Below are 12,852 nucleotides of genomic sequence, written 5' to 3'. Positions count from 1 at the left end.
AAAACAAACAAACTGATCAGTCAAGGACTGCAACTCACAAAAGCAGCACCATCAATAGCCCCATGTCCCGAGCGATTAAAAAGGCAAAAGAAAGTTGCAGGCACACCACACGCAGGACATGCTGGGCACTGATTAAACCCGAGTGGCAATAAAAGCGTGTAATCCAATTCACAACAGTCAGCCCACGTAGCCAAAGACAAGGGCATTCAGCAGAGAGCTGTCAATATCCAGAGTAAAAAACTATTGATTGTTCTGAAACCTCAGGAGGACACGCGGCTCACAGGCTTGGAGTTTTTTTATGCTGCTAACTAGTAGAAATCATCCAAACAGGTTGAAAAGAAGAAGACGACATGTACACTAGCTCTAGGTACCATCTGAAACCCAGGATTTGCCACTAAAAGATACTAAAAGCATGGCCAGCTATACTTGTTAGCATATTTCAACATTTAGAAGTAGCAAGAAGGATATGAGGGAGCAGGTCACTGTTTTAAGACAGATTCACCAGCACAAGCACTGGGTGGCTACTCTGCTTACTGTGCAGGGGAACACTGGGCACTAATACATAAGCCTAAGTGTAGATGGCATCCACCCAGATCTCACCACTGCGTTTACCGTGAACACAGACAAGGGAATTAAGTAGACAGAAACTGACCACCTAGTGTTATTATTCAATGATTTGGAAAGGAAATATAATGGTCATGATTGCAGTGAATCTGGGCTCAGTTAAATGGCTCAGAAATGTCTTTATAATTCCTTGTCTTCCATCATGCTAGAGCCTTGTCTCAACTGGGCTCATTTTAAAGTCCCTTTGGGCCCAGATCTCTCAGAGATCAGACATAAATCTATTTCTGGTATTGAGAGGTGGCTCTGATGGCTTTGCGTGAAAGCAATGAGGACTGTGGTGAGCCACACAGGCTCTCAATCCATCCTCCTGCTCCACCTCAACAATAGCCACTTACTCCTTGGCTTGGTTTGAAGCACTAATCTACTTTAAGTGTGCTTATCTGTGGCATGCCCTCAGCTCCAACAGAATAAAATGTAGATCCTACATGGCCTTGCCCTACCTCCAAGGACAGACTAAGTCTCATGATCCTGGGTCAAGCCGCAGGCTTCTCTGATGTCTCTCACATCCCACTCCCCTTCTGGAGTCCGAGCTCTGCCTTCACTTCTCCAAAGCAAGTTCATGAAGCCTGAAACTGCCTTCATCTCAGGGGTGAATCGCTTCTGACCTTGACCCCTACCAGGGTATAGTTGCTCAACCATTCTTTGATCCCACTATGTCTGTGGACACTCTCACAATTTATAGCATTTATTCAAGCTCTTAGTAGCCTTGTTGGTCCAGATTATAATCCCCCTTAAAACACTGATTCTCCTTAGCCTGCCATAGAAGAGATGCTTAAAGGAGTAGATATTACCTCATGGGCCATTCCTTCCTAAATTTTCTCAGCAATATTTTCCTTCTCCATCCAATGGAAACACTATTTGACACATTAAGAGAAGTTTCTAGACCCTTGATAGTCACTGGAATCCAAATATTGAAAGATTCAGCTTTGGGATGAACTGAGACATTGGTGGATGGGAAAGTTGGTGTCTTGATTTGGCTGGGTTACAGTCCCCTCTTATTTGATCAAATAATAATTTGTGCTGCTATGTGGGTACAGGTGGTCACAAATTTATGTTTTTGTTTACTGGAGGATAGTACAAAAAGATATACTTGTTCATTGGAGATCACTGTTAGAATTTTGATCTTTTCCTGAGATAAAAATGTGCAGTAAGATGATTTCCAGAGACGGCAGAAGTGGCAGAAGACCACAGCTCCCAGGTTCAACAACTAGTTTGTTGTAATTTCCAACTTATGCTTCCAATATACTACAAGCCAGAATGCAACCCTACCAAAGACAGAGGAGCACACCTTCTTCTACATCAGCTGGCTTTGAAGTAAGAGAAAACCTTCTGTAGCATCAGTGGGTCCCAGTTAGTGGTTGGCCCTACTCATAAAACTTGGGGTTTCCTGGGAAAAGAGAGTTTGGCCTCAAGACTCTAACATACAATTCCAAGTTTGCAGCCTGTTAACCTTCCTTAAAAGTAAGGTAATTCCAAGTTATGAAAATTACAGGATTTAAATGCTTAAGGTGATAATGAAACAACTAATTTAGATATAGAACTCTAAACTCACCAAGATAGTATAGTGGATAGAATGCTTTATCCAAAGATTGCAAATACAAACAGATGGGGATTTTAGAATCTAATACTTACCTAATAGTTTTCATAATTGTTTCATAATTGTTCCTACTATATGTTGTTTATTTTTATAAAAGAGCCATTTTTATCAGGCAAAAAGAGGGAAATGTAGTGGGCCGGTCTGGTACTGCTATGTATTCAAATGCTAAGCAGTAGGCCCCAAGATCTGGTTTTCCGCAATGAGGAGATTATCACATATACTGAATTGTGCTATGTAACCTTGCTCCCCAAGTTAATTGGTCAATAAAAGGCTAAAGCCTGTGATTGGGCATTAGATATAGGTGTGCTGGTATTCACTTACCTGGCTGAGCATTTCAGGTAGAGAGAGGAGAAGAAGAAAAGGGACAAAAGGAGAAGGAAGCCATTGTGAGAGGAGATGGACCATGAGCACATTGCCAGGAGAAACAGCAAGTATTTGAGGTACACCACTGGGGAAGTAGTCAGCCAGCAGTTAGAAGAGTAGATTAGCAGTTACTCCCTACCCTAGTAATTATCAAAGCCAAATAAAATAACCATAGGCTGAGTCTTGTTCATCTGTAAGCTAGAAAGGGACAAGTTTCCATTGGTTCAACAACCGAGGAGGAAGAGAGGATAAGGAAGGGAGGAAGTGCTCACCTCATTGGGCTGAGCATCTGTGGTTGCTTTTCCCCATGCGTGTCTTAGTCCTGGATGGGTACCAGAAATGATTCTGAGTTTGAGCACAATGCCAAGATGGCCTCCATGATATGAAACAGTTACTATCACTATTATTCTCCTTTTATAGTTAGGGAGATAGGCTAAGAGAAATTGACCCACTTGTCCAAGTCACAATGTTCCTAGGCAACATGAGCACTTGGATCGGGAACAGCTAGGTGTTCAAAGCTAATGTCACCCTTGTTAACTGTATGTCTGCTGTTCAGTGAAGTACCTATGTCCCAGGTACATAGAGCTGCAAAAGTAAGATAAGTAAATTCGCTGAAAAGACCATGTTTGCAATGATGTATGAACCATGCTTCATACTTATGGAGAAACTACTCATTTTCTTTTCTCTGAATGCTTCCTAATATGTTACAGCATTCAGCACATATCTCTGAGAGATTTCCTTTCCCAGAATGAATGCAGACCCACAAGAAGAGGCTAGTTTTTTCCACATTCCTATCTCTGTTCTACACAAGTAAAAACTTCAAAAAATAAACTAGTCCATCAACTGGTATGCTAGCTTTCAGAGAGCTGAGACCATTGCAGTGGGAGGCAAGGATGAATCTGGAGGTGGAAGGATTCTGTTGTTACCATTATCTATTTGTTTGCTTTTTTGTTTCTGGAACCAAGAGTAAAAATGAATACATTGTATCAATATTTGGGAGGGGCTCCAAATGTTACACTGTGCCTTAGCAGCAGCTCTTTCTAAACTAAGAAATTCTTAGGTAGATAATAAAAGCCAACGCCCAGATATCTATGGTTCGCGTGCAGTTTTCTTTCATTTTTGCCTTTCTTTTTGAGAGTATAATTGAATAACATTTCACCCTTCCTTTCCTCCCCCCAAGACCTCCCACATACCCCTCCTGCTTGCCTTCAAATTTATGACCTTTTCTTATATTAATTCTTATTGCATGCATACATGTATATGTATATACATATATATTCCTAAATATAGCTTCCTCAATCTGTCTAAGGTTACCATATGTACATTTTTCAGGGCTGAAAATGATGTCTATTTGGGCACTGGACAACCAACTGTGTGCTCTACTCTACAGAAGACTATGGAGGTGAAGGGCTTTGCTGTTGCTACTTGGTTTTTGTTTGGTTGGTTTTGTTTTCTCTTTTCTTCTGGAATGCTCTTTATGAGTAGCTACTGGACAAAGACAAGGCATTCTCACAAGGCTCGGAAGCCAAAGAGAGAAAATATTCTCTCAATATCCACTCTTCTTTGTACCTAATGAGACAAAGTCCCCCTGTATACTTTAAGATGCAGTGCTCTCAACTGTTAGAGCATGCAGATCATGTTTCATGGGTTACCAAGGGGTGATCTACCACAGAATAACTCACTAAGACACCACAACTCACATGGACACAGGTAGAAGGTAACTAAATCTGCCCCTACACTCACAAATGCATCTCCAGTGCAACAGAGAACACACTGAAAAATACTTTGTTCTTTCATGTTAGATAAATGAAATGTATCAATAATTTATTTTTCTGCATTTCCCACTGCTCACAGGTCAATAAAAGATATCTAATTCTTTGATACTTCTAATGCAGATATAGTGGAGGTTTGAAGAGGATCTAGGTGACTGGGAAGCTCTGCCACACTAGCCTGAGCCCCAATACCTTTAAATCTGTCTGTAAACGGCCATACTAGAAAGTATGAGGTGCTTTATGCTGAGAGGGGGCATCTAAACCAGCAGTTTTCAACCTGTGTGTTGCCACCTCTTTGGCAAACCTCTATCTTCAAAGATATTTACATTATAATTCATAAACAGCAGCAGAAAGTACAATTTATAAAGTAGCAATGAAAGAATATTACAATTGGGGATCACTACAGCAGGAGTTGTATTAAAGGCTGGAAGCATTAGAAAGGTTAAGAACCGCTGCTCTAGGCAGTAATCTGCCTTCCTTCCTGAAGAGGTAAGAGTCTACAACAAACTTCAAGTTCTTCTACACACTCAGCTATTTTCACAGTGACTCCAGTATGAACAGTCCATAATATCTGTGTCAGAGAACAGCTGATGGAGTCTAAAAAGGCTTTACTAAAACACACTTAAGATTTCACGTTCTTTCACAAAACTGTAACCTTTCTTTACATTAATCCAAGGGTGAAACTTTTGTGGAGCTTGAAAACCTCCCTGACTCCCATTACTTATCTTTCCAGCAGAGTTCAACCTTCCACAAGGGAGAGCTCATTTACTATCTTCCTCTTTGCAGATTCCTTTCAACTAGCCCCATTCATGAACACTGGCTGAGGTAGTAAGCAAGCCTAAGTGACTGCTTGGACTCACAAACGTATCCATCGGGATTCAGACCTTCTACTGAAGGGTGGGAGAGCTTCTAGAAACATTTAACACACTGCACTCCTGAGTCCCAATGGTGCTGGCTGTCACTTCATTGGTATATAGCCCTGCGTGAAGAAACATATTTCTTCATCTAAGCACTGGACCTGTCAAAGTACTTCCTTGTATTAATGTCCTCATGGACATAAATAATTTATGGGTAATTTTAAATAAAATAAGCCTTTCCCAAGGCCGGATAGATGACTATATATTTTTCAGGCCTAAAACCTTACGAATCAATTTCTATGGTCCCATAAAATTGTTTTATGAAGGTAAGGAGGCAGGAACCCCTCAACAGCTTCTAACTTTGGATAAAGCCATAAAATCCAAAGAAATAACATTGTAAAGAAACTTTTACAGGTTCTTTGCCATGTTACTACTGCGATTACATCACTTTATAATCCTTTCTTCAAATCGGGCAAACTCTACAAGAGAAGCATTCTTCAGCTTTTCACTAGATTATGGATTAGAGAACTTTATTACAACAAACCTAAAAAACAGTGGAAGACGTGTGCAAAGCATGCCAATGTTTGTAGTAATAGATGAATAAAACATCCCTGCCAGTGACACATCTCTCTCTCCAAGTATTTTAAAGTGATGTCAGTTTAAAAAAAAAAATGCTACTAGGCTAAGGATACAGCTCAGGGGTAGAGCACTTGCTTAGCACATGTAGAACCCCAAGTTTAACTGATCCTTGGCACTTGTGTGTGGGTATGGGGGGGTCAGACATAACTTATTTATTTGGCTAAGTAGTTATTGAACATTTGATTAGTGCTAAAAATAAATAATGAATATATCCCTCATCGGTACTCAAATTTTGGAAGGCGAATTATTTAAAGCATTCTAAAGATCAGTATATCAACTGTCAACATAAATTTTCTCTCATATGACTGGTATAATAACCCACTTTAATTATTGATTAATTTATCTCATTTTTAAAATTCCCTTGGCTTTTTAGACCCAAAATATGACAGAAATGGGAATCAAGCTCTCTAAAAGCTATGCTTTCAAATTACCAAACTGTAAATAGAATGTGATTGTTTTGTAGTAAAATGTATTTACATGCATAGAAACAAGCATGTCATTATAAAACTAATGAACAAAGGAATTTGTTCTATGGTATGAATGCTTGGTGATTTTCTTCCATTGCTTCTTTATTTATTTTGTTTGTATATTCTATTTCTTCAACAATAAATTGTATAATTTGTGAGTTTACTCAAAGTTACTTGTAAAATGTAAGGTAGCTTGCATGCATGCATGCTTGCATTCTTTTCTTTCTGCCAACCCTGGGCCCAAGTAGAACCTGGAATGTGCAGTTGAACTTTTGAGTAGGTGCTTAAATGAAATCACATACCAAATATGTCGCAGTGGGTAATCCATTTAAATCTCCTAAGCTATCTACAAACCTTGCCATACTCAGTGAGGTTAAAAATTAACTGTACTCCCTGCATGCCCTTCAAACCTGCTAAAGACAGGCAGCATTCAACTGGGGTTCATGTCTTCATTTCCAGAAGTTCATTTTCTTGGCAAGTCTGGTTTTCAAGAAAGATAATCCATAAACTGGGGGGTTCTTTGACCCAGCTCCAGTTTGGGCACAGAAATAATGGTCCTAGTTTGTCAAAGTACCATAAAGAAACGAATCAATAACTTTCATAAGGTTATTTTAGAGTTCAATTCCACTCCCAAGTGCCCTTCCACAGACAGCTTAGATAAACAATGCCTTTTTCATTTGGTTTCATTTTAAACTTCATGGAAAGCTCCTCAGTCAACCCCAAAGAGAAAGGAGAATAAGGCAGTTATTGTCAAGAAAAGACATTAGATCCTCCATTCTAGAGGGATAAATACAAGTTAATACTACAGAAAATAGAAAATGGTAAACCACTCCCTGTTTAAAACCTACTTCCAAGGTTTGCTCCAAATCATACCTGTTTACAAAGCATCTTGTTTTACACACCATGAACTCAAGCTCTCCAATTTCAGCATGCTGGAATGAAGGGCCTATTGCCCGGCTGTCTTAGAATGACAAAGTCAAAGACAGTCATTGTAAGATTAAGCTAGCATGCAGAAACAACAGCAAGAAACACAGAGGGAATGCTAGTTTCTGAGTGTAACTGAAAATATAGTTGTTCAAGAGACCCTGAAGAACATAGCCAGTTAACATCATATTCTTACATGGATGACTTGGAACTGAACTGTACCAAGGGTGGAGGTAGGGATCAAACAAGAAGGACAGAGAACAAGCTAACAACAAGAGCCACTAGTCCCAGATCCCACACTCACCTACTCCTCCTTACCACAATTTGTGGCCGAGGCATAGGACCCCAAATTTTCAAACAAAGGAATAAGCTGCAGAAAGGACACTTGCATTGATGAATTGCATGCAGGCTAGATCTGGGATTCAAGTTTTAGTTTCTCCTCTCCAAAAGTATCAATAACAATGCATAAAACAGTGCAAGTTACTCTCTACTTACACTCGCTGACTTTTAGAAATCCACAAGAGGAGGCTCCTCAGGGTTCTGCTCCCTGCTTTCATAACAGATGAAGTGATGCATGAGAGACCTACTCTAATCTAACTTCCACACAGACTCCAAGACATTAAATACTACTTTGTCCTGCCTCCTTAATCAAGTAGAGAGCCCTCTGCCTCATGTTAACAGAGCCCCAACTCTTCCAAACAATGAGACCAGTTCTTGCCAGTTTTGTTTGACCCCAAGAGGAAACATGGAGGAAGAGGGAACCCTCTCAATAGTCCCAGATATCTTACTCATTCTTAAAACCTCTTAATGTATTTTTTTTTGAATCCTTATCTTCATTTTGCAGAAGGAAAAACTGAAGTTCAGAGAGCTGAATCATATTCACTGAAAGAAGTTAGTAACCTGCATTTTAGCTAATAATATATGCACTTCACTCTAGAGATTCTAAGATTGTTTTCCAGGTACACCACCCTGTCCACTTGGTGCACACCTGCATTGTATGCATTGCATGCAGGCTAGATCTGCTCTGGCTTGAGCAACAGAGCTGACATGGTATAATAGCATAGGTTCAAAAGCCCATTCAACAGCTTCTCAGCTTGAGGATCTTGGACAAGTTTATGTGTTTTTCTGGGTCAAGTTTTTTTCCAGGCTGTAAATTAAAGATAAGACACACTCAATTCATAGTAAGGATGAAGCAAGCTACTGTTCTTGGCAGAGTAGCTTGCCCATTGGAAGCAGATAACCAGCATTAGCCATGACTTAACTCAGATGCCATAACCACAATCACTTCATCCCATTTGGTTTGGTTTGGTTTGGTTTTGGTTTGTTGTTGTTGTGTTGTTGTTTGTTGATGTTGTTGTTGTTTTTTTTAATGAGAGAGGGAAAGGTACTCTCAGATGGCATCTTTAGTGCCCAATATAAGGGGACATGAATTTCTTGTGCCCTAGAGTTTGAACAATATTCTATTATTAAGTTCTGTAATAACTGGTTCTATGGTGCTAAGTATGAAAAAATAAGGTTATCTTTAAAATACAGAATAAAATAAAATATCCAAATAATATGTCCTTATTTTAAATCCTCAAGCAAGTGAAACCAGGCTTCTATCCACAGCTCTTCTGGTCCTTGCCTGGAATTTCCTCCCCATTCATTCTAGCACAATCCTGTTACACAATAAGAATCTGACCAGAGAATATTGCAATGACAAAATAACTTTTATAAATTCCTGGAGATGCTAACCACAGGAAAAAAATGTCTATTATGACCAGAAAGTCAGCCTCCTATTTCTACTTCAATCCAGATTCTGGGAAATTCCACTACAGCTTAAGCTTGTAATTACTTCTTTTCTCTATCAACTCAGCGCCCAAAGACTTCATTTCATATTCCTACGGCAAACGTGGGGAGGGAGGGAAATTAAACATTCAAAATGTTTGCACACGAAATCAAACTATAGCTATACCATTATCTTCCATATTAAAATTATTTTTTTTTGTCTTCCTTCTCTACTAGATTCTTATCATTCATTTTATAATTAGGTTTTTAGTTGTCTCTCTCCCTTCCCAAGAGAAAGGAAAATTTCTTTCTATTCAGGCAGCTTTGTATCCCCACGGGGATAAAACACAGCAGGCACTTAATGTTTTTGAATGAGTTTGTGGGTGGATTGAAGGATGGACAGGATGGATGGATGGTTGTTCCTAAAAATAAGGAATGGCTACATTGTGATGCGGTTGCTAAAAAGCCAAATCTACAGACAACAGTATTTCATTCCCTTATACTGTCCTTTAGAAGCCATTTTCCTTCTGTACTGTTTGAGATTTCACCTTCTAGTCTTATGTCTCAGTTATGACCTTTGGTCTAGAAGAACCCCTCCATCTCTGGCAGAATGCCAAGCTATTACTGTTGTGTCCCAGCATGCCACAGCACTGTCATATGTCTGAAGCTCTTCTGTGAATCCTCAGTCCCTGGCTTTTCCTCTAGCTAGCCCACTACAGCAACCCCAGCTAAACTGAATATCCAGTAAATTTACATTCTCATTCGTTAGGCCACTAACAACCCACTAAGTCTGTCTCCAGGGCTGGCAGGTGCCTAGAGTCACAGGCTTCCTCACACTAACCTGCTCTTCCCTCCATAAAATGAGACTCCTGAACAGGTGCTATGCTATCCTGAGATATTTGAAAGTTTGTCTGGATACTGAACAGTTGTGGTAAAGATGACATTCGGTGAACATGATCATAAATTTTAGATGTCATGGAATAAGCAAGACATTTACTTCCAAAGAAAATGTCCCCTTAACACGTGACTTCCAAATGTCCCACAATGTATTTGTGAGTGAAAACTACCTTATAAGTATCTGACCTCATATCTTAATTCAGTTTTATTCTAAACACAAATACAAGTTGTAGGAAGAGGCAAATTAAATTAGTTAGATAACACATTAAGACCCTTTAGCAAAATGCCTGTGAGATATGATGTTGAAGATTCCAAAGGTTCAATGTTCACCCTTGGCTCAGCCTCCTTGTGTAGAACAATTCGAATGCCTGTACTGAGTGTTCCCACTGACTAACCTGACATGGTTTACCTCTAAGTATTGTTCTATTGTCTGTTCATTCATAAATTAAAGCTGGAAAGGAAATAAGGAAGGCTGTCGGGGCAAAACGCAAGGTGATAATCAACTTTATCAACCAGCTGATCACGCACTCTGACTCTCCTCATTTTTTCCACTAAGCTACTCAACTATTTCCACACAAGTAAACCTCCCTTCAAGAGTAACTAATTTACAAAATGGGCTTCTGTTCTGGATTAGCTACTCACCCAAAAACACGCTGGCACCAACCACCATTGGCGTGTGAGCTTCACTCCCAGGAACGTGCACCCCTACACACACCAACCCCATTATATACCAAGAGGAAATTAACTGCCAGTTCTCATGAGAATGACATATTGACTGAGTACTCAGACCAAGCAACCCACTCCCACGGTCAGCAAAATGCAGAGTGGTTATTATCCAGCAACACGGGAATGCATGACGGAATTTGCTGGATGCCTCCCTGTTTGCCAGGAAGCCACTCAAGTGAAGCAGGTATCCAGCATCTCTCAGAAGGACCCTCCCAGGCCTCCATTGTTAAATCCAGAGCTAGAACCCAGAGCAACTGCACTTCTGGTACAATTAGCAGCATCATCCGCTCCCTGCCAAGAGAGGAGACTTGGCAGCTGAATAAGGCAGCTTTCATTTTACATTTCTACCTCAATTAGCTGACAGTACCAGTCAATTGGGTGAATGGAACAAAATGCAGAGGAAGTAGAAAGGCCTCTGTGTGGTTTGCAGAGCTGTGCCTACTGAACAAGGATGAGATGAAAGGCTCTGAAAGCAAATTAGGGAGCCCAGGGCAACCACAGGGCAGGCCAGCAGAAAGTCCACAGGTGGCACATGTGCTGTGAACAGTGAGATGAGATATTTAAGCTCAATGCCCGTCCCACCTCCTGTTTGTTTTACAAATGACCAGAGAATCAAATTGCTGCCCCTGAACGTGCTCACTGCAGAGACTAGCTGGGACTTATTAACTTTGTACAGCATACACATGGAAATGCAAACAATTCCCTGAGAACCTGCAGCCTCTCCCACATTGCCCTGCAGTCAACACTCACAGAGAAAGTTACATTATGCTAAGTCCCAGAGAACTGAGGATTTGTTATTTTTTTAAAAAAAAAAAAGTTGGGGTGAGGGGATAATGAGTTTCCAGAGGAGGCTGCAGTGTCTGTGATGTGAAATGCACACAAGTCAAATGAATAGGTAGGAGACCACAGTGGACAACAAAAACCTGGTAACTTTGAACGACCTAACCATTAGAGTCACTGACTGGGGCCACCAGCCTAGATGAATTCTTCAAGCGGGTTCCAGTGGATTCCACTGAAGTCTTCACAAGTTCTGGCTTGAAAATTCTAGTAAGTCTCTTAGAGCTGAGCAAAATGAACCAGTGCCTAAGGGCCAGGGAGAGTCCGTGCTGAACCACTGCAAGACTCCACACCTCGGCCCTGTTAACCCATGCTCCTTCAGAACTTACAGAAGGCTAAACGCAATCACTCTATAGTCTTGGAAAGTCCTGCATGGTTGTACTATGGATGAGCCAAAGACAGCCAGTACCCTTAGATAACGCAATCAAAGACAAAGTTAGAAAATGTAATCAAAGACAAAGCATACATGATCATTTGTTTCCTGGCTTTCACCCAATATATACCCGTTCAGTCTTTATCAGTGGGTTCCATGATTGACAACTACGATGAGCTAAAAGGGTTCTGTGGACCCTGTGCTGAAGCTGACTATCAAATGGAAGGAAGAGGAAGACTTCATTTATAAAGCAGGGTTTGTCATTCTTCATAGCTCATTTCACAGCTCTCTGAATATTATTATATAATATTACACATAAATATATAGAGAATATAGAGAATATTATTCCCCAGCACTACACTGATCAACACATACAGGACAATTTAACAAGGGTACCACTCTCTGGGTTAGAAGAGAGTGAGTCATGCAATATAATAACCGAACAGAGGCTATAAGAATGACTATATATTTAAAAAAAAAAAAACAGCATTGGGGAAATGATGGTCCCTCCAAGACATACTAAAATGTTTACTTCCATGCTAACTGGTATCTCATAAACACAGTAAATGGTGCCTTATTTATCTGTTCTGCATAAATACAGAACATATGCAAATTTTCAAAGTTCCTAATGCATATTCAAAGAAATCCTCAAGTAATTTTATTTCAACTATCAATTAATCAGTCCAGACGTTGTTTAGCATTGGGTGAGATTTGTGTACATATTTAGAATAAGCAAAGTATTTAGAAAGAGCGGGGAAAAAAAACTACAGAGAAATATTGAAGGCAGCACACACACACAATCCTAGGACCAGTCTTCAGCACAGTAGAGAAATATTTTTAACCTTTGTAATAAAATTCATATTTTTATTTTTAATAAAAGAATATATTCAGTCCTTTATAATTTTATGATAAATATGTTGATTTCATGGAAAGAAGAATGGAAGGACAGGAAAGGGGAGGGGAAACAAGGGGAGGGAAGGGGAGGGGAAGGGAGGGGAAGAGAGGAGAG

At 40.0% G+C, this 12,852-nt stretch overlaps 1 protein-coding gene across 1 annotated transcript in view; it reads right to left on the bottom strand.

Moving 5' to 3' along the window:
* The window catches only part of Fras1 (Fraser extracellular matrix complex subunit 1), a 415,397-nt gene that overhangs the window by 259,630 nt on the left and 142,915 nt on the right, over positions 1 to 12,852 (bottom strand). The gene's annotated exons all lie outside the window — the stretch shown is intronic.

Source organism: Mastomys coucha, unplaced genomic scaffold, assembly GCF_008632895.1.
Source record: "Mastomys coucha isolate ucsf_1 unplaced genomic scaffold, UCSF_Mcou_1 pScaffold22, whole genome shotgun sequence".
Lineage (NCBI taxonomy): Eukaryota > Metazoa > Chordata > Mammalia > Rodentia > Muridae > Mastomys > Mastomys coucha.
This window is presented reverse-complemented; position numbering and strand designations above follow the sequence as displayed.